Genomic DNA, 18,252 nt, shown 5'->3' with positions numbered 1-18,252 from the left:
CACCACTCTCCCTTCCTTAGTCAGGTCGTGTGAGACTTTCCTTCAGCTGCCTTTAATGATCTTCGATTTCCCTGTTCAAATGGTCCCCCCCCCCAACTCTTGCATGTCTTCGTCTGCCTAATTAATCTTTTCCTGTCCCGTCTCTCATTACGTCTTCACTCACATCCTCCACATGCTCAGATCACTTTAAATCTCACTTATTTATTTTCTTATGGGTTATCTTCGTAACCAACTGGGTCGTTCACTTATCTGTACATGTTTACCATTGTTCAGTGTGGCGAACGTTGGCACGTCCGGTGTACACCCTGCACCAGTGTTTACCTCTGACCAGCAGCCACTGGAGACCGACCCACTGTGCTGGGCCTCTGGAGGTTCTCCCCAGCAGATCCAGTACATCACTTCAGGCCAATTCATTTCTCAAGAAGCATTCGATAAGTCCCACATCAAAGGTTACCAACTGAATTTAAGTCATATTGCATTGCTTGGGTTGTACTTTGCTAGATGGGAAATTGGTTAGCTGGTCGTAAACTAGCTGTTGTGATTAATGGTCAAGCCTCAGAATGGTTAGACGTAACAAGTGGTGTAGCGCAAGGATCAGTCTTGGGACCGGTTCTCTTTCTTATGTATATTAATGATATTGATGATGGGCTGCGTTGCTAGATATCGACATTCACAGACAATGCCAAGTTGGGAAATAAATTTACAACAGAAATTGCAGCTTCACACGTACATAAGCAAACTGATGGACTGGGCTTATAAAAGGCAAATGAATTTTGATATCGATAAATGCAAAGTTTTACAGGTCGGCTGTTAAAATGAGAAGGCAACTTACAGTATGAATTTTGTTGAAAAGGAAAAGATCTTGGGTTTATAGGTAGGGTTGTCCAGGGAAATTAGCCTGACTCTACATCACTCGTGCGTCATCTTGAATATTGTGTTTACTTTTGGTCACGGTACTTGAGGAAAGACATAGAGAGACTGGAGAGAGTACACACTCCATCAAGTTACCAAGATGATCCCTGGACTGAGGAACAGATCATATGAGAACCGACGACACGAGTTAAATCTATTTAGTTTGGAAAAGAGAAGGTTAAGAAGTGATCTGATACAGGCATTCGAAATTATCAAAGGATTCGATAAACTCGATCTAACAGCTTGCATAGGGATAAATTCGTCTGGGCAAACGTTTTATCTCGAATGAGGCGAAATACTTTTTCTTCCACAGGATCGTTAACACGCAGAATGATTTACCAATTAGAGTAGTTGAAAGTAGTACCATGGATGCGTTTATGAAGATAAATGATAAATATTTCGCTTCAAATGCACGATTAGCATTATTTGCACCTCTTTAGTTATATGAGAAGTTTGTAAGTGTTTTCTTCTCTTACCACACTGATTGTATATTTTCCCATCTCTTCCACTATCACGAGCAGCCTCGAAGGGACCTACTGGTCCGTGCTGTTTGATTTCCTCTGCCACCGTTTGTATGATCACAGACCACTGGGGTAAAACACCATCAGATGTTATCAAAGCGAACACTGGTAACACATTTAACACACTGCTAGACCAGTACTCTTTGATGCTATTGTTCATCAGTAAATAAACCTGGTCAGAGAGGACAGTATACTGAGGCCGTAATAAACCTGGTCAGGGAGGACAGTATACTGAGGCCGTAATAAGCCTGGTCAGGGAGGACAGTATACTGAGGCAGTAATAAGCCTGGTCAGGGAGGACAGTATTTACATCATCATGTTTTCCACTCATCTTTCCTATAAAACTTCCACGGCAGTATATACTCTCTGTGTAGTACACGATGTTGCTTCCTAGTTATAACATGTCGACTGCTGTGCTGGGTGAGGGGGAGTGGAGCCTTCTGCTGTACTATCCTGTCTCCATCTATAGTGGTGGGTGGGGAGGAGCCTTCTGCTGTACTATCCTGTCTCCATCTATAGTGGTGGGTGGGGAGGAGCCTTCTGCTGTACTATCCTGTCTCCATCTATAGTGGTGGGAGGGGAGGAGCCTTCTGCTGTACTATCCTGTCTCCATCTATAGTGGTGGGTGGGGGAGGAACCTTCTGCTGTACTATCCTGTCTCCATCTATAGTGGTGGGTGGGGAGGAGCCTTCTGCTTTACTATCCTGTCTCCATCTATAGTGGTGGGTGGGGAGGAGCCTTCTGCTTTACTATCCTGTCTCCATCTATAGTGGTGGGAGGGGAGGAGCCTTCTGCTGTACTATCCTGTCTCCATCTATAGTGGTGGGTGGGGGAGGAACCTTCTGCTGTACTATCCTGTCTCCATCTATAGTGGTGGGTGGGGAGGAGCCTTCTGCTGTACTATCCTGTCTCCATCTATAGTGGTGGGTGGGGAGGAACCTTCTGCTGTACTATCCTGTCTCCATCTATAGTGGTGGGAGGGGAGGAGCCTTCTGCTGTACTATCCTGTCTCCATCTATAGTGGTGGGTGGGGAGGAGCCTTCTGCTGTACTATCCTGTCTCCATCTATAGTGGTGGGTGGGGAGGAACCTTCTGCTGTACTATCCTGTCTCCATCTATAGTGGTGGGTGGGGAGGAGCCTTCTGCTTTACTGTCCTGTCTGCGTATAATATCATTCTTGCGTCATTGCTCCCGTGCAGCACCATACCTCTTAGTGTCATTCCTCCCTTGCAGCATGATATGTCCCGGGGAGCATCATACCTTGTACAGCATCATACCTCCCGTGCAGCATTATACCTCTCGTCCTGCATCATATTTCCTGCTCAGAATCATACCTTGGGTGCAGCATCGTGCTTCTCATTCGGCATCAAAACCATCGTACAGCATCATATTTTCCGTGCAGCATAATACCTGCCGTGCAGCATCATACCTGCCGTGCAGCATCATTCCTGCTGTGCAGCATTATACCTACCGTGCAGCATCATATCCCATACATGATATCTTCCATGCAGCATCGTACGTGCCGTGCAGCACCATACGTGCCGTGCAGCATCATGTGTGCCGGGCAGCATTACACGTGCAGTGAATCATGCGTGCCGTGGAGCACTACACGTGCCGTGCAGCATCATACGTGCCGTGCAGCATCATACGTGCCGTGCAGCATCATGCGTGTCGTGCAGCATCATACGTGCCGTGCAGCATCATACGTGCCGTGTAGCATTACATGTGTCGTGCAGTATCATACGTGCCGTGCAACAACCTGCGTGCCGTGGAGCACTACACGTGCTGTGCAGCATCATACGTGCCGTGCCGCATCATGTGTGCCGTGCAGCATCATGCGTGCCGTGCAGCATCATACGTGCCGTGCAGCATCATGCGTGCCGTGGAGCACTACACGTGCCGTGCAGCATCATACGTGCCGTGCAGCATCATGCGTGTCGTGCAGCATCATGCGTGCCATGGAGCACTACACGTGCCGTGCAGCATCATACGTGCCGTGCAGCATCATACGTGCCGTGCAGCATCATGCGTGCCGTGGAGCATTACACGTGCTGTGCAGCATCATATTTGTCGTGCAGCATCATACGTGCCGTGCAGCATCATACGTGCCGTACAGCATCATACGTGCCGTACAGCATCATACGTGCCGTGCAGCATCATGCGTCCCGTGCAGCATCATACGTGCCGTGCAGCATCATACGTGCCGTGTAGCATTACATGTGTCGTGTAGCATCATACGTGCCGTACAGCATCATGCGTGTCGTGCGTCATACGTGTCATACAGCATCATACGTGCCGTGCAGCATCATACGTGCCGTGCAGCATCATACATGCCGTGCACCATCATACGTGCCGTATAGCATTAAATGTGTCGTGTAGCATCACACGTGCCGTACAGCATCATGTGTGTCGTGCATCATACGTGTCGTGCAGCATCATACGTGTCGTGCAGCACCATACGTGCCGTGCAGCATCATACGTGCCGTGCAGCATCATACGTGCCGTGTAGCATCATACGTGCCGTGCAGCATCATACGTGCCGTGCACCATCATGCGTGTCGTGTAGCATCATACGTGTCGTGTAGCATCATACGTGTCGTGCAGCATCATACGTGTCGTGCAGCATCATACGTGTCGTGTAGCATCATACGTGTCGTGTAGCATCATACGTGTCGTGTAGCATCATACGTGCCGTACAGCATCATGTGTGCTGCGCAGCATCATGCGTGCCATGCAGCATCATGTGTGTCGCGTAGCATGATACGTGTTGTGTAGCATCATACGTGCCGTGCAGCATCATACGTCTCAGGTAAGATGATCATCCGGAGAGCTAGCGTGTGCATGACGTCACAGGAGAGGGTTGGCGTGCGGTTGGGCCGACTTAACCTGGCCCGGCCCGGCCCGGCCCGGCCCGCTCCCCTCACCCCTCGCTCAAGGATCAGCTGGGCCACATCTGTCACTTGGCCGACGGCTTTATAATGATTACCTTCATTATTTATTGCCGTTCACTACGTAACAATGATGGAGGCTGTCACCACATCAAACAGTGACGAGGCGTCATCATGTAATGATGCGTGATTCGTGCGACACAGGAAGGCTTTTGGAGAACAGACGAACCTCATGAATATCGTAGTGTTACTGACGGTTGTAAAAGAGGAAAGAATAAAAAAGGTAAGAGCGGGAGGCAGCAGGCAGGAAGGAGTTGCCATCGATCGAGTCTCTCAGAATTCACGACTCCACGCTAACCTCGGCACTGACGCTCGCTCGCTGCGTCCCGCCAACCAGTGTCCTGCCAGAGGCGGAGAGTGAAGGTAAGCGGTCGCTCGCTAGCTCGCTGCCCGACCCTCGCTTTGTGTGACCGGAGTGACAGTGGCCCGCCTGGGTGCCGTGGGTGTCACACTGTGTGGCAGGGAGGTGGAGTGACGTGTGAGACCTGTGGTGACGGTGGTGGGATGTGTTGCAGCAGCAGCAGCCCCGAGGTAGTGGTCCAAGTCCCACGTGAGTGAGGGGCTACCCAGTGCTACTGACAGGCGTGCGAAGTTTACCCCAACTTAACAAGCCAGAGGACCTGCGGGCACTTCTGCTGGTTCCCCCCGCCTACCTCCTCCTCCTCTGCTTCCCCTCGCTCCAGTATTAACGATATACTCGACACCTGGACGTGTGTGGACACATTTATTTACTAGACTGTCACCAAAGTAACTTGGTAGAAAGTGGTGGAAACATCTTCGACTGTTGGCGCGTGCACCAAACTCGCGTGGGAGGATTAGTGGTGGTGTGAGGCGCGGACCTCCTGCCGGGGTAGTACTGCACGAGGAGCGAGGTAGGGGAGCGCCCCCGGCCGCACCAGGTACCGTCTGCTTCAGGTAAGTCTCTCTCCCCTCGTTCTCCCGCAGCCTGACGCGGTCGTCAGCCCAGCATCACGAGACATTTCAGCAGTAAACTGTGATGAATCGTGTACATTGTCTAGTGATGCTGATAGCTACCTGGCCTGCCGCTGGGAAGACTTCATGAAACATCCACTGGATTAGAACCCAGTGGCAATTGACGTGAGATTATGATAGTTTCAACGTAAAGGTACGATGGTTGGCCTGTATACACTGAATTCATTATATCTGAAAATTGTGTTGTGTAATGATTGAATATCAGTGGTCGAATTCTCCTTAGCCTTTAGAAATAAGTGAAACTGAATGTTTAATGAACGAGAAATTATTTTTTACAATATTACATGTATTTATCGTATAATGGAATAAAGCTTCGTTAATTCGGTTAACAAACAAGTGTCCGGCCACAGTGGGGTAGCATGTTCCATTTATCAGATGTTCGTCATATCTGTTATTATGGAGGTGTTAATGGACTGTCGGGTAATTAATACGCTGTCTTATTGATCCGACGGTTGTCTTAACAAAGCACTCAGCATGTCTTGGGTCATTTGTGGCTGCCTGACATCGTGGAGTGAGTGTGTCTGTGTCCATAACATTCGTATCGGCTCTCATGAGTTGTGGAATGTTTTATTTTGTTTCGGGCTATTTATATCTTCATTTGAGTTCGGTCAAGATGTGAGATAAGGTTACCTTAGGTCGGAGCAGGTGAATATGGTCGCTGGGGGGACCTCCCTCCCTCCCTCCCTCGTCGCACCCACGTTGCTGTTGTTTGAGCAGTTTTGTTTCTTGTTCCAGAAACTGTACGGAGAAACTGTATACCAGGTAGGCATCATCACGGATGGTCAGGTACTGTAACCATCCTCCTCATCACTGAGGTAGTATATTATGTTGACCTTTGATAACTTGTTGTGAAAGGAAACACTGTCTTGCTTGTTGCTTGTTACGACCAACTTCTGTCGTTTCGTCATTTGTACAATAAACGTCAGCGCACGCGTAGTGTCGTGTGTTAAGTGTTTTATAGTTGAAGTTAAGGTTCATTCAGGACATGTTCGTGCGTGCATTATCATCATCCGGTCGCCAAGTTTCATTTCATCGTTTCCAGCCAGTCTTGAAACCTCTCCCCCGCATTTTCTGGTCATTTTCCGTTGGAAGTAACTTCCGAAGCTTCACTACCCTGTTTCGAGCTTCACTACCCTGGCTACGAATGTATGTTCGTTTGGATTCATTTTACCTTCATCAGTTCGTTCATAAGTCGTTTGGTATTGATGTCATGAATTATTCTCACGTACATGGTAATCATGTTGTCAGTCTTCTGCTTCATGAATAGATAACATGTATTTTTGCGTTTCATAAGAAAGATTGCTTTGCTCTGTGTGCAAGATTCGAACCCCGACGGACTTATGCGATTCAAAGTTCGCGAGCTCGCTTGCCCACAACATGGAACCACGGAATTTATGATTATAATTGCGGTAGATGTACGTATCCACGAAGAAGACAAAATTGCGTATATGAATACGTATTTCGTATTTTCGTATTTGATACCATTCCATTTAATGCTGTGAATTTCAGTTAATAGAGACTAATTTAACTTTTCAGTTGGATGATCATGGAGTAACGTAAGCGTTGTGTGCAGTACAACTGGGGGAATTAGCTTAACAAGCCGCATAGCCATTAGCCAATGAGCGCGGGGGGATGGCTTGCCTTCTTGACCAACCCGCTCGTTGAGTGGACTGGGGTAATGTGCGGCGCTTGTTGCCAGACATCGCGAAACATTTCGAAAGTGAAAGGCAAGGTTGATTACTGACTACCCCCCCCCCCCTGCACCTCCTCTCTCTCTCTCTCTCTCTCTCTCTCTCTCTCTCTCTCTCTCTCTCTCTCTCTCTCTCTCTCTTCGTTGGGAAATGGTTCAAGGATGTTAACAAAATGAGATAATTGTTAGTGGTTAGTTAGCACACATGGAATCTTCTGCCGCTGGTTGTTCATTGGACTCTTAAGTTCAGTCCTGTAGTGGCACAATATGTGACGTGGTGGATGAGTCAAATCATCGTTGGTTTACAGATGACGCAAGATGAAGGTGATCACATGGGAAGATGAAGGGAAAATCGTATACTGAAATATGAACAGTAGATCGTCGAATGATGGGACGACTATCACTGCAATTGATGATATAAGGGGAGTAACAGGATGAGGGAGCACTGGAGGTGAAGAGCGAGCATAAGGCGGTAGTAATCACGAGCAACGAGTTACCCTGGAGACCACATAGTGTTAGCAGGTGAGGGAATATCTGGGGTAAGGATGAGAACACTGGAGATCTTGGACATTTTTCTTATTGTTTTGAATTTCACATCAATACTTATCGTTTGTACACAGGGACAGCATTTCATTGTTAATTGCACAGAGAAGAAGTTAAGCTAATTTATGTTCGTTATCCTCACTAAAAACAAAGGAAAGAATCTATTAAACTTAAGGATCCAGAGCTTAAGAATCCACCAGAGACTCTTGGCACCTAGAACTAAATTAAATGGAAGACATTTACCGTCATGAAGGTTACAAAAACTGGATCTGTAAACTGCAGAGACAAGGAGAGCAAGGTATGAGAGAGTACATGCTGGGTCATGTAGATACGTAGGAAGGTAAAATGTACCAAAACTCATGACAAGACAAGAAACTTATTCAGTCTGTGAGAATATCTTAGATTACAAGGGAAACAAATATACCAAAAAAGCAAAAAAAAAAAAAAATATATTCGAAAGTCGATGATAAAGATGATGTTGACAGTTCCACCTGCCGGAGTAGTGGACATATGAGGAACGAGTAAAAACCTGTACAAGGACACTTGACACATGACTGAAAACTGGTCCAGTTGAACCCAAACACGGATGTGGAATGCGTACGACACCAGAGGATATCAGGGGGATAAAACACGTACGCCAGCGACAATGAGCGCTACGCACGAGGTGTGTTGCTTGACAGCGGCGTAGGCAGCGAGTCTCTCTCTCTCTCTCTCTCTCTCTCTCTCTCTCTCTCTCTCTCTCTCTCTCTCTCTCTAACATATCAGTTGCTGTCAAGTTACCCTCCCTTGACTTAGGTTGCTTACCTTTCCTCACTGCCTCACCCACACGTAGGTTGCCGGCCGTCCTCTTCAGTCCACAGCCATAACGCACTCTCCATCTCACACACAACACTCGACAACACCTTAACTCACACGACTCGGTCTTCACAGCTATACATTTTCCTGCGGTGAATGCTACGTTCTAGCCCTGCCTCATGGCCAAATGTCGTTACTACTAGTAAATAAATACTTTGTCATTTTTGGTTAGTTATTAAGATTAAAGATTTCCACTTTATTGAGCACTAATAGGAGAAATAAATTAGGCGATGAGATCTTGTTAAAGCTAATCTTAATCCTGCAATGAAAAACGTAGTCGTTGATAAGGTCAGCTTCTTTTTTCTTATAGAGATTAAAGATAAGCTGTTTAAGAAAATAACGATAGAACTAGTTTATAGGCCGCCCCGCGCACAGACACCAGAGGCAGACGAAAGACTTTATCAGTCTGCATAAATCTATAATGAACACGATTCTAACACTATCATAGTGTGAGATGTGTACATGATGGTGGTGGTGGTGGTGGTGGTGGTGGTGATATTTAAGCTGGGGAAATCCCTTTCCAGTAGTTCCAGGGGTGAGGTGGATGTGCTTGTGAGCGTCGTAATACAGTGAGTTGAGGAGCTTGCTGGCGACGAGGAGATATTAAATTTATCTGGTGTTTCAGCTGAGGATCTCGTTATTAATGTCGAAGCTGGAGAAAAGTTTGGGGACAAGTAATTACCGACAAAACTTCTTTGAGGCGACTTTTATCGTTGCATGTGATGTTGATCAACAAGGAAGTTACGAAGAGGATCAGATCTTAGACTTCAACATTTTCATGATCTGCGCAATGTTCTTGACGGGCAAGCCTAGGATGAGGCTGTGTGCGGAACTTGGAAAAACTTCATTTAAACCCACAGAGTAGTTGAGGAAAGTTACGTTGAAATAAAGAAGTGCCTGTTGTCTGAGGAGGTAGCAGAAAAGAATCTCAAAGGAATCAGCAAACATAATGATTATGTAAATTTGCGTAACGAAACTAAGACTCGTCACCGTCAGTTATGACTCAGGTACAGTTGAAAATTAACAAAATAAAGCCGAAGGAAATTTATAGTTATGTTAAAAGCAAGAGAAACATTATCCAGTCAATTGGTCCTTTAATTTTAGAAAACGGTGACTTTGTTTAAGACATCAGAGTAATGGCAAGAATCGTATATGATTTTTTTTGCATCTTGATTTACGATCAAAGACGAAACTTATGTCCCGAAAACGTTCGGCAACTTAAGTTACCTAAAATTTGAAAAGATATCATCAGTATTGAGGACACTGGGAAAAAAAATATGCCAAATATGAAATAGTCAAGTCCTCTGTTGGTCATTTTGATCAATTACTTGTGAGCGGGGAAGTTAGAGAGGAATGCAAGTTTGCAAGTCACCTGTATTCAGGAAAGGTAATGAGTCATTTTTCGGAAATTGTCGTTCAATGATCATAATGACTGTTGTTGGAAAACTTATGGAAGCCATCATTCAGAATAAAATTGGAAGCCATTTAAAGGGTTGCCTCTTGATAAACGATTCTCAGTACAGTTTTCCGTCGTATCTGATAATTCAACATCATTTCGTCAATGATATGATCAACATGTTGGATGAAAGTAAAGCAGCAGATATCATCTGTTTTACGTTTTCCAAAAGCATTTGATAAAGTGCCTTGCCAGATGTTAATCGCATGAGTTTAGTTACATGGAACAGATGGGGTTGTTCGTTGCACTTGGTAGGTTGCGAAATTGGTTGACCGGCCGTAAACGTTAACAAAGACGGGTGGTTACTGGTCAAGCCACAGTGTGATTAGACGTAGCAAGTGACGTGCTACAGGGATCAGTCTGAGGACCGGTTCTCTTTGTTATACGATACTGATAATGAGCTGCATTGTACGATATCCAAAGTCGTAGACGGTGGTAGGCTTGGAGATAAAACTACGACAGAATGTGAACATTTGCAGCTTCTGAGTGACAAAATGATGGTCTGGGCTCAGTGGTGGCAAATAAAGTATATATATATATATATATATATATATATATATATATATATATATATATATATATATATATATATATATCTTTTCTTCTTTCATACTATTTGCCATTTCCCGCGTTAGCGAGGTAGCGTTAAGAACAGAGGACTGGGGCTTAGAGGGAATATCCTCACGTGGCCCCCTTCTCTGTTCCTTCTTTTGAAAAATTGAAAAAAAAAAGAGAGGGGAGGATTTCCAGCAATATATAAGTTGAAAAATGAGAAGGCTGGGTACAATATGAATTCCGTTGAGCTACGTAAAGTAATGAGGAAAGAGACCTGTGTAATAATCTCTGGTGACCTTAGTAAAGCCAAGTAAGCAGTGCACTAAAGCAGTAAATAGGGCAAACGAAATTCTTGTATTGATAGGTGAAAGTTTCGGATTTATGTCGACGGAAATCATCCGTGCTCTTTTAGCACATCCCTGTGTCCTGGTGCTGATGTGTTCAGTTTTAGTCGCCTTGCATGAGAGAAGACAGACGATGGAGAGAGTAAAGCCGCGAGCTACCAAGATAATTCCTGAACAGAAACAAATTCTTTGAGAGTTGACTTAACGCTGCAGATGTCAGGAGGTGATACAACACACGTTGAACTTATCAATCGCTTCGGTAATCTCGATCTAGCAATCTTCTTAAGAATAGAACCGTCTAATTTCACTCGTGATAGACAATAATGATTACAAACTGGTGGGCGAACGTTTTACCTCGAATGAGGCGAAGTGCTTATTATTCAATAGGATTGTTAACATATGGATTGATTTACCAATCAGAGTTGTTGAAAGTAGCATTGATACGTATAAGATTATAGTTATAGTTTGCTTCAAGTTCACGAGTGACTATATTTTCGCATCATATGCATGAAAAGTTTACGTTTTTCTCTTTGAAACATTTGAATGCCTTTCTACTCTTACGACACTACTCTTCCATTGTCAAACAGCCTCGTAAGGCTCCACTGGTCTCTTCCTGTTTGAATTCCTTTTTTCGTGAGTGTATGTTTTATATATATATATATATATATATATATATATATATATATATATATATATATATATATATATATATATATATATATAATGTAAAGATTGTGGTTGAGAGAGCAGAAGAGGGTGTGCTGAAATAGTTTGGACATATGGAGAGAATGGGTGAGGAAAGATTGACAAAGAGGATATATGTGTCAGAAGTGGAGGGAACAAGGAGAGGGGGGAGAGGAAATTGGAGATGGAAGGATGGAATGAAAAATATATCGAGCATTGGAGTCCTAGACATGCAGGAGGGTGATAGGCGTGAACGGAATAGACTGAACCAGGGCATGTGAAACGTCCGGGGTAAACCATACAAAGGTTTGTGGGGCCTGGATGTGGATAGGGAGCTGCGGCTTCGGTGCATTACACATGACAGCTAGAGAGTGGAAGAGAGCGGACGTGGCCTTTCTTATTGGGAAAGGTCTGTGGTGCCTGGGTGTGGACGAGGTCTGGTTTCGCGCAGCCTCGCTGACGATGAAGTGGCGAATATATAAATATATATATATATATATATATATATATATATATATATATATATATATATATATATATATATATATATATATATAATGTGTGTGTGTGTGTGTGTGTGTGTTCCAAAGAATTAGGTTAAAGAAGACGTGAGTAATGACTTGCTCGGGAGAAAAGGTCAGGTAGGCTGTCAGTGTGGAGAGTGATAGTAGAATATGTGGACACGATTACACAGAGTATCATTACTCAGTAGACTTTCACTGTTACCAAAGCTCACGAAATGTTGGCTCAGTTAATGTAAAAGTGAGTAAGGCACTTTTAAAATATCAACAGATCCTATAAAAACCTGGCCTCGCCTCGCCTAGTAACCGGAATGATATATACCAATACTACATTCGTCTCCTGCTGGGTATTGCATGGCCGCTCGCTGTGGTGTATGCTGGCATCCGACTCCACCATGTTGGCTGTGCATTTTCGTGTGTGTGTGTGTGTGTGTGTGTGTGTGTGTGTGTGTGTGTGGCATAGTCCGACTTCGCTTCTGTACTAAACATTTTGAGAAATTCTCATCGCTCCGAAGGTTAGGTAAGGTTTTCATAAGTTCCGTTCATTTTTCTCCTCTGTGTTACGTACGTCTACATTATAAAACCTCCCAGGTTCTCTAATGTACTATTTTCACCCTATCTAATGTCGTTCAGTATTGAAAGCTCAGTCACTGCAAGGTATTTCTGTAATCACAACAAACTTTGTAAAGCACATAAAACAGAAGTTGCCATTTGCCAAAGTTAGTTTCAGTTCGGAGTTAAGATGTACTTTTACCCTTAGCATAATGGTTCCGTCGCCAGGTTACACGGGCTCACGTTGCCAGGGTACACGGGCTCACGTCACCAGGGTAGACGGGCTCATGTCGCCAGGGTACACGGGCTCACGTCTCTAGGGTAGACGGTCTCACGTCGCCAGGGTACACGGGCTCACGTCACCAGGGCACACGGGCTCACGTCGCTAGGGTACAGGGCTCACGTCACTAGGGTGTACGGGCTTACGTCGCCAAGGTACACGGGCTCACGTCGCCAGGGTATACGGTCTCACGTCGCCAGGGTATACGGTCTCACGTCGCCAGGATACACGGGATCACGTCGCCAGGGTACACGGGCTACGTAAGCACTCCCAGCTTACTTTAGATCCGGTTCTTCTTATGAAAGAGTCTACAGTTTGCACGTAACCTTGGCGGACGTTGTACGTAGCCCCAAGCGGTGAACGGTTCGTCTCCGTTGTGGTAGAAGGTTAGGTTAGGTTGCACTAGCATGATGTATGTTAGGTAAGGATGTTAGTTAAGGCGTAAGAAGGTTAGGTTAGGTCGCATTAGCATGTTGTATCGTAGTTAACGATGTTAGTTAAGGCATAAGAAGGTTAGGTTAGGTCGCACTCGCATGATGTATGTTAGGTAAGGATGTTAGTTAAGGCGTATGAAGGTTAAGAGTGACCTCCGGCGTTGACTTGTAGAAGGTTACCATATTTTCGTGATGGGGCAGAAATGTTTCATTGCCAGTGACTCACAGTGCATTCAGTGATACTTGTGGTGTGGCTCAAATGTTTATAAGAACATTGTGCGATGCGTAGTGCATGTACACAGACATGTGATGAGAAATAGTTAGGTAAGTCCGCTATTACCAGAATATGCAGCTATACTGTTCAATGTGTACAGTAACTAAAAAACAACGTAACAGGTAGCAACTCAGGGTTAATTGAGCAACACAAATGAACAGCATTGGAGCTGAAAACGGTGTAATTGGAGTTTAGCTTAACATTAAAACAAATTACCAGTGATGTTACAGTTCTGGGCTGGCTGTGTCTGGTGTTACAGATAATGAAACCAACCTGCCTCCACCCGGGTTACAGAGCAGACATTATATTCTAATTGAAACATTGTTTTTAGATTATAAACAATGAACAGTGGATTAGAAACGGAATAGAGGCGAATGGGTTAATAACGGTGATTGATATTAAAATTCTGTTGCTGGTAATTATGGGGTAAGATCCTTGTGAAAATGTTTGAGACACTAGGAACACATGGGCATCATCATCTATAGTTGATAAAGAACACTTAGATGGACGGGATGTGCTACTCTCCTGGTTTACGAGTGTTGATGTGATGGTGTGGACCATCTTGCACCCTCCGTGGCACTAGGCTGTAGATAGCAGCCGCCCGGGAATACAAAGGAATTCAAACAGCAACAGATCACTGGGTCTTTTCGAGGCTGTTTGTGTTTGTGGAAGATATTAGAAACTCAAAGATTAGTATAGTAAGAATGAGAAGGTATACACATAATGCAAAAGATAATAGCTTGCAAATTATCAATGTGACTAAGGCGCAAATAATGTTAAGTTATGGCATTAAAGCTAAATGTGTATCAAGTCTATTCTTAAATGTATCTGCAGTACTACATTCAACCAGTCATAAAATTTCCTTCTAACACTTTTGGGCTTTAACTCAGATTTTATATCGTACCCTCCGTGCTGGAGCCTACAATGTTTTTAGATAAAACATATTTGGAAGGGCAGTTGCCGAGGGAGGTCGGTCTGCTCCACACGGGCTGCGTTGTCTGACCACAATGCAGGTGTGGCCTCACTAAAGAGCCTTATAAAACGCGCACCTCCCACTTCATTCAGGTTTAGTCCGTCCGTCCATCATAAACTTATCAGACTGCTTGTGGAAATGCTGCCACAACTTGGATGAACTCAACTCCTTCCTGTAAACGGAGGTTCACCAATCTGTTATTCAGAGCGAACGCTTTGTTACAAAAGAAGTATTTCTAACTTAGGAGTGTTGAAATGATATCTAGAACCATCTTACGCCATGTGTGTCAGTAGGCTATCACCAGCAGCCGCCCAGGGAAGTACTGCCCTTCTGACTGAGGAGAGTTGATGGCCAGGACCATCTTACACCATCCGGGTCAGTAGGACGTAAACAGCATCCGCCCAGGGAGTGATGGCCGGAACCATCTTACCCCTTCCGTGTCAGTAGGTTGTAGGCAGCAGCTGGCCAGGGTTATACTCCCCTCTTGGTGCCCGTAGCCATCTTACCCCCTCATGGTAGGATTGCTGGTCATGTGTTCTAATCAGTTGATTACTTGTTTGTCTTGTACGAGAGGGTGTAGTTCTACCACATTCATGGGACCCCCATCTTCTAAACTCACTAAGGTACAGGAGCGGACAGTATTTATTCCGTACACTTCACCTATTTTTCCCCGCTCCGCATGTTCGTGGTCGGACCTCGTATCGCGACTGGAGCCACTGGTCATGAAAATGTTAAATAACAAAGAGGAGAAACATTTTGCCGTCTCGAAATTTTCGTCTGTGGTCACTTGAATCTTCAGAGCTCCACCTGTTTCAGCCAAAGAGTTCTTGTTGTAATTCCCGGGTACAGCGGACGTGTGTTGAAACGAACAGCAGCAGCAGCGACGGGGCACATTGTAAAGTGGGGCAGGACCGGGTGGGGTTACGGTAGGGGTGTGGTGGGGTGGGGTGTGGGGTGTGCGAGATCTGTGAGTCATGTTCCGAGTGCTGGTGGCTGGCTGGCTGGCTGGCTGGTGGTGGTGCCTCCCCAATCCTCATACGAAGTTTTAATAACTGTGATAATCAGATTCGTTACATTTAACGTTGTCTTGAAAGTAATGATAATTATCAGTCCAGGCGACTTTAGCCATTTTTTTTCCAAAGACTGTCAGCGTCCCATTGTTGCACTACCTGGAATAAGTTAGAGGACAAGTTTACTAAGTGCGCCGATGATATTTGTAGAAAAGGTCGGAGAGTCATCACAACGACAAGTGTGAGACTAACCTATGCTTTTAACAGAATAGGTAACGCCTTTGTTCGAGAGAGAGAGAGAGAGAGAGAGAGAGAGAGAGAGAGAGAGAGAGAGAGAGAGAGAGAGAGAGAGAGTACGACATTGAGTTATAGGTCAGAGGCCAGGCCGTCGTAACGTCTTGCTCGGGGGCGGGGGGTTGAGAACAGTCACTTGTACCGTCTGAAAATTTAAATATAATCTAATGATAGAGAGCACGCGACCCAGGTGCTTCCGTGTGCCAGTGACGCCCATGGCTTGGTCAGTCTAGCACAAAACAATTCCTTGCGGACGTTTATGTGAGCGACGGTCGGGTGGGGACAGCACCCATGGGAGCGTTATTTGATGAGGCTGAAAGTTAGGTTACGTACGTCTCTGTATTCTCCGCGGTGCCTCAGTGCGTGACAACAGTAATCATCTGGCCTCACATAATGGGGTTGTGGGTGATTCTTGCCTTATTGAACAAACACCATCGCAACATGTGAGGTAGCCAGTGAGTCGAGGGTAAAACAAAGCTGGACCCAGTGCAGCCCCTTGCCTCATCCAGTCCCCTTAAGAAAAGAACAGTGTCGTAATTATCCAGTTTCAGCATCTGTCTTGCTGGCGTAGTGAGGGAAGTGTTGCATGATAACAGGACGGATCTTCAGAATGGTGTATGCTTATGGAAGCATTAGAGAAATGCAATCGCCACACAACTAACGGTAATTCTGAATTGTATTCATGGTCAGAAATTTGCATACGAGAAGTGTTAGAATTTCCTCTGACAAGCAAACTGAAAACCATATTTTGTGCGCGTTATGTAGAGGATCTGTGAGGAAAGAGTCCAGTGTTTTGGTCCTATGTATTATGATTGATTACCTTGAAGTAACATTGGGTTAAGAAGACGTCGAGTAGGTTTTGGTAATTAGAATCAAGGATGAAATGTTCACCGATTTTGCAGAGAAATGATGAGTATAACGTTATCAGTGTAGTGTGGAAGGCGATGACATGAATGATGTTATTTAGGAAAATAAGACCTAACGAATTTTCCCTTCCGTCTGGCTTTGTTGTCCACTGGCGTACAACGAACAACGTCACACTTGAAAGAGTTCCACATCTGCGCAGGTGTTTGTGTGGACGACCCCTGGTACTCGATTAGGCTGCCGTGTTTTCTTGCTGTGTCCATCCTAAGGTGTGGTAGGCTGTAGTCTCCGAGGAGGACAGCGTTCGGGAGTGGCCTTCCAAGATCTCCAAGGCAAGATTGAGCGACTTCCTTACTTTTGTATGTATATTTTCCCTGAATTTCTTTTATTATAACTAGAACGTGAATTTCATCATTGATGAAAAAAAGAGAATAACATTCTTCTCTTACAAATTGACGTTACACTTACTAGTATAATGAAGTGTAGATTTTACTACTGATATTCTTAAAGTCGTATCTTATCTATATGTTATCGCTAGAGCTGCTCCGTAGTGCGTATTGACTGACTACCCAGTTGTGTGGACCCCCAGGGCCTGCTACTCCCAGGACTAGCTAATCTCAAGAAGACACGTAAACCCCAGGGCCTTCAACTCCCCCCCCCCCCCCGAGAGCCCGCTGCCCAGGGTCAGCAACCACCAGGGTCAGCAACCACCAGGGCCTACTACCTTCAGGATCCGCTAGCCCCTGAGCCCGCTACCCCCTGGGACCAGCTACCCCTGGGGCCCGTTAGCCCCTGATTCACAACCCGAGCCCAAGCAGAGAGCCTGGCCCCATGGAAAGGCTTACACCACGCATGCGCATTACCTTTGTTGTATATGAGTGAAATGATGGTTTTTGTTTACGTAGAATGATCCTCTTGTCAGTAAAGACCGAGGGTGTAAATGACATGAGGGTCATGTCTCAGGATGTGCGTGGTGCCGGAGGCGCACCTCAGGTTGCATAGGGTCGGGGCGTGCCTCAGGGTAGGGTGTGGGACCAAGATGGACGTGGGGTCGAGGCCGTGCAGTAGGTTGTACGCACAGCTGGGGGCGGCCACTGTGCCAGTGCTGGTGTTTGGAATCAGTTGATCCTCAGCCGTTCCGCTGCCCCGAATGTCAAAGATTTGTACCCGTAATGCATAAATGTCAGGCTCATGTTCCCTGCACACGAGCACCCACCCACACACACGCACACACACACACACACACACACACACACACACACACACACACAGACCCTTTTGTGTTCTCTGAAAGAATTAGCGGTGCTTCTGGCTCAGGAGCGGAGAAGTGTAGGTCTTGAAGGTAATGTAGAGTACAGCTACGAGAGGCAGCAAGAGTTACGAGCACTCTTCGCAGAGGCGCTACGACGTTGGAGGTGGCGAGCCGAGGACGGGGTTACACCTCTCGACCTTAGCGACCTGCCCGGGCGGAGGGAGGCGTTCGGGATGTTTCAAAATTTCAGTCATTTTAGCGCAAACGAGCGCTGAGTGTAGACGTGTTGGCCAGTTT

The 18,252-nt window shown here is 45.6% G+C and overlaps 1 protein-coding gene across 3 annotated transcripts in view; it reads left to right on the top strand.

Moving 5' to 3' along the window:
* The first annotated feature begins 4,697 nt into the window (after nt 1–4,697).
* LOC139760062 (WSCD family member AAEL009094-like) overlaps nt 4,698–18,252 on the top strand; it is a 234,698-nt gene continuing 221,143 nt past the window's right edge. Inside the window, exon 1 of one of the 3 annotated variants that reach the window (XM_071682868.1) lies at nt 4,698–5,296. The gene's annotated coding sequence lies outside the window, so the exon portion shown is untranslated. The remainder of the gene's footprint in view (nt 5,297–18,252) is intronic. The other 2 variants (XM_071682859.1, XM_071682840.1) reach the window with 2 other exon arrangements.

The sequence above is a fragment of the Panulirus ornatus genome, chromosome 3, assembly GCF_036320965.1.
Source record: "Panulirus ornatus isolate Po-2019 chromosome 3, ASM3632096v1, whole genome shotgun sequence".
Classification (NCBI taxonomy): Eukaryota; Metazoa; Arthropoda; class Malacostraca; order Decapoda; family Palinuridae; genus Panulirus; species Panulirus ornatus.
The sequence above is the reverse complement of the archived record's forward strand: the minus strand, read 5'-3'. Positions and strand labels throughout refer to the sequence as shown.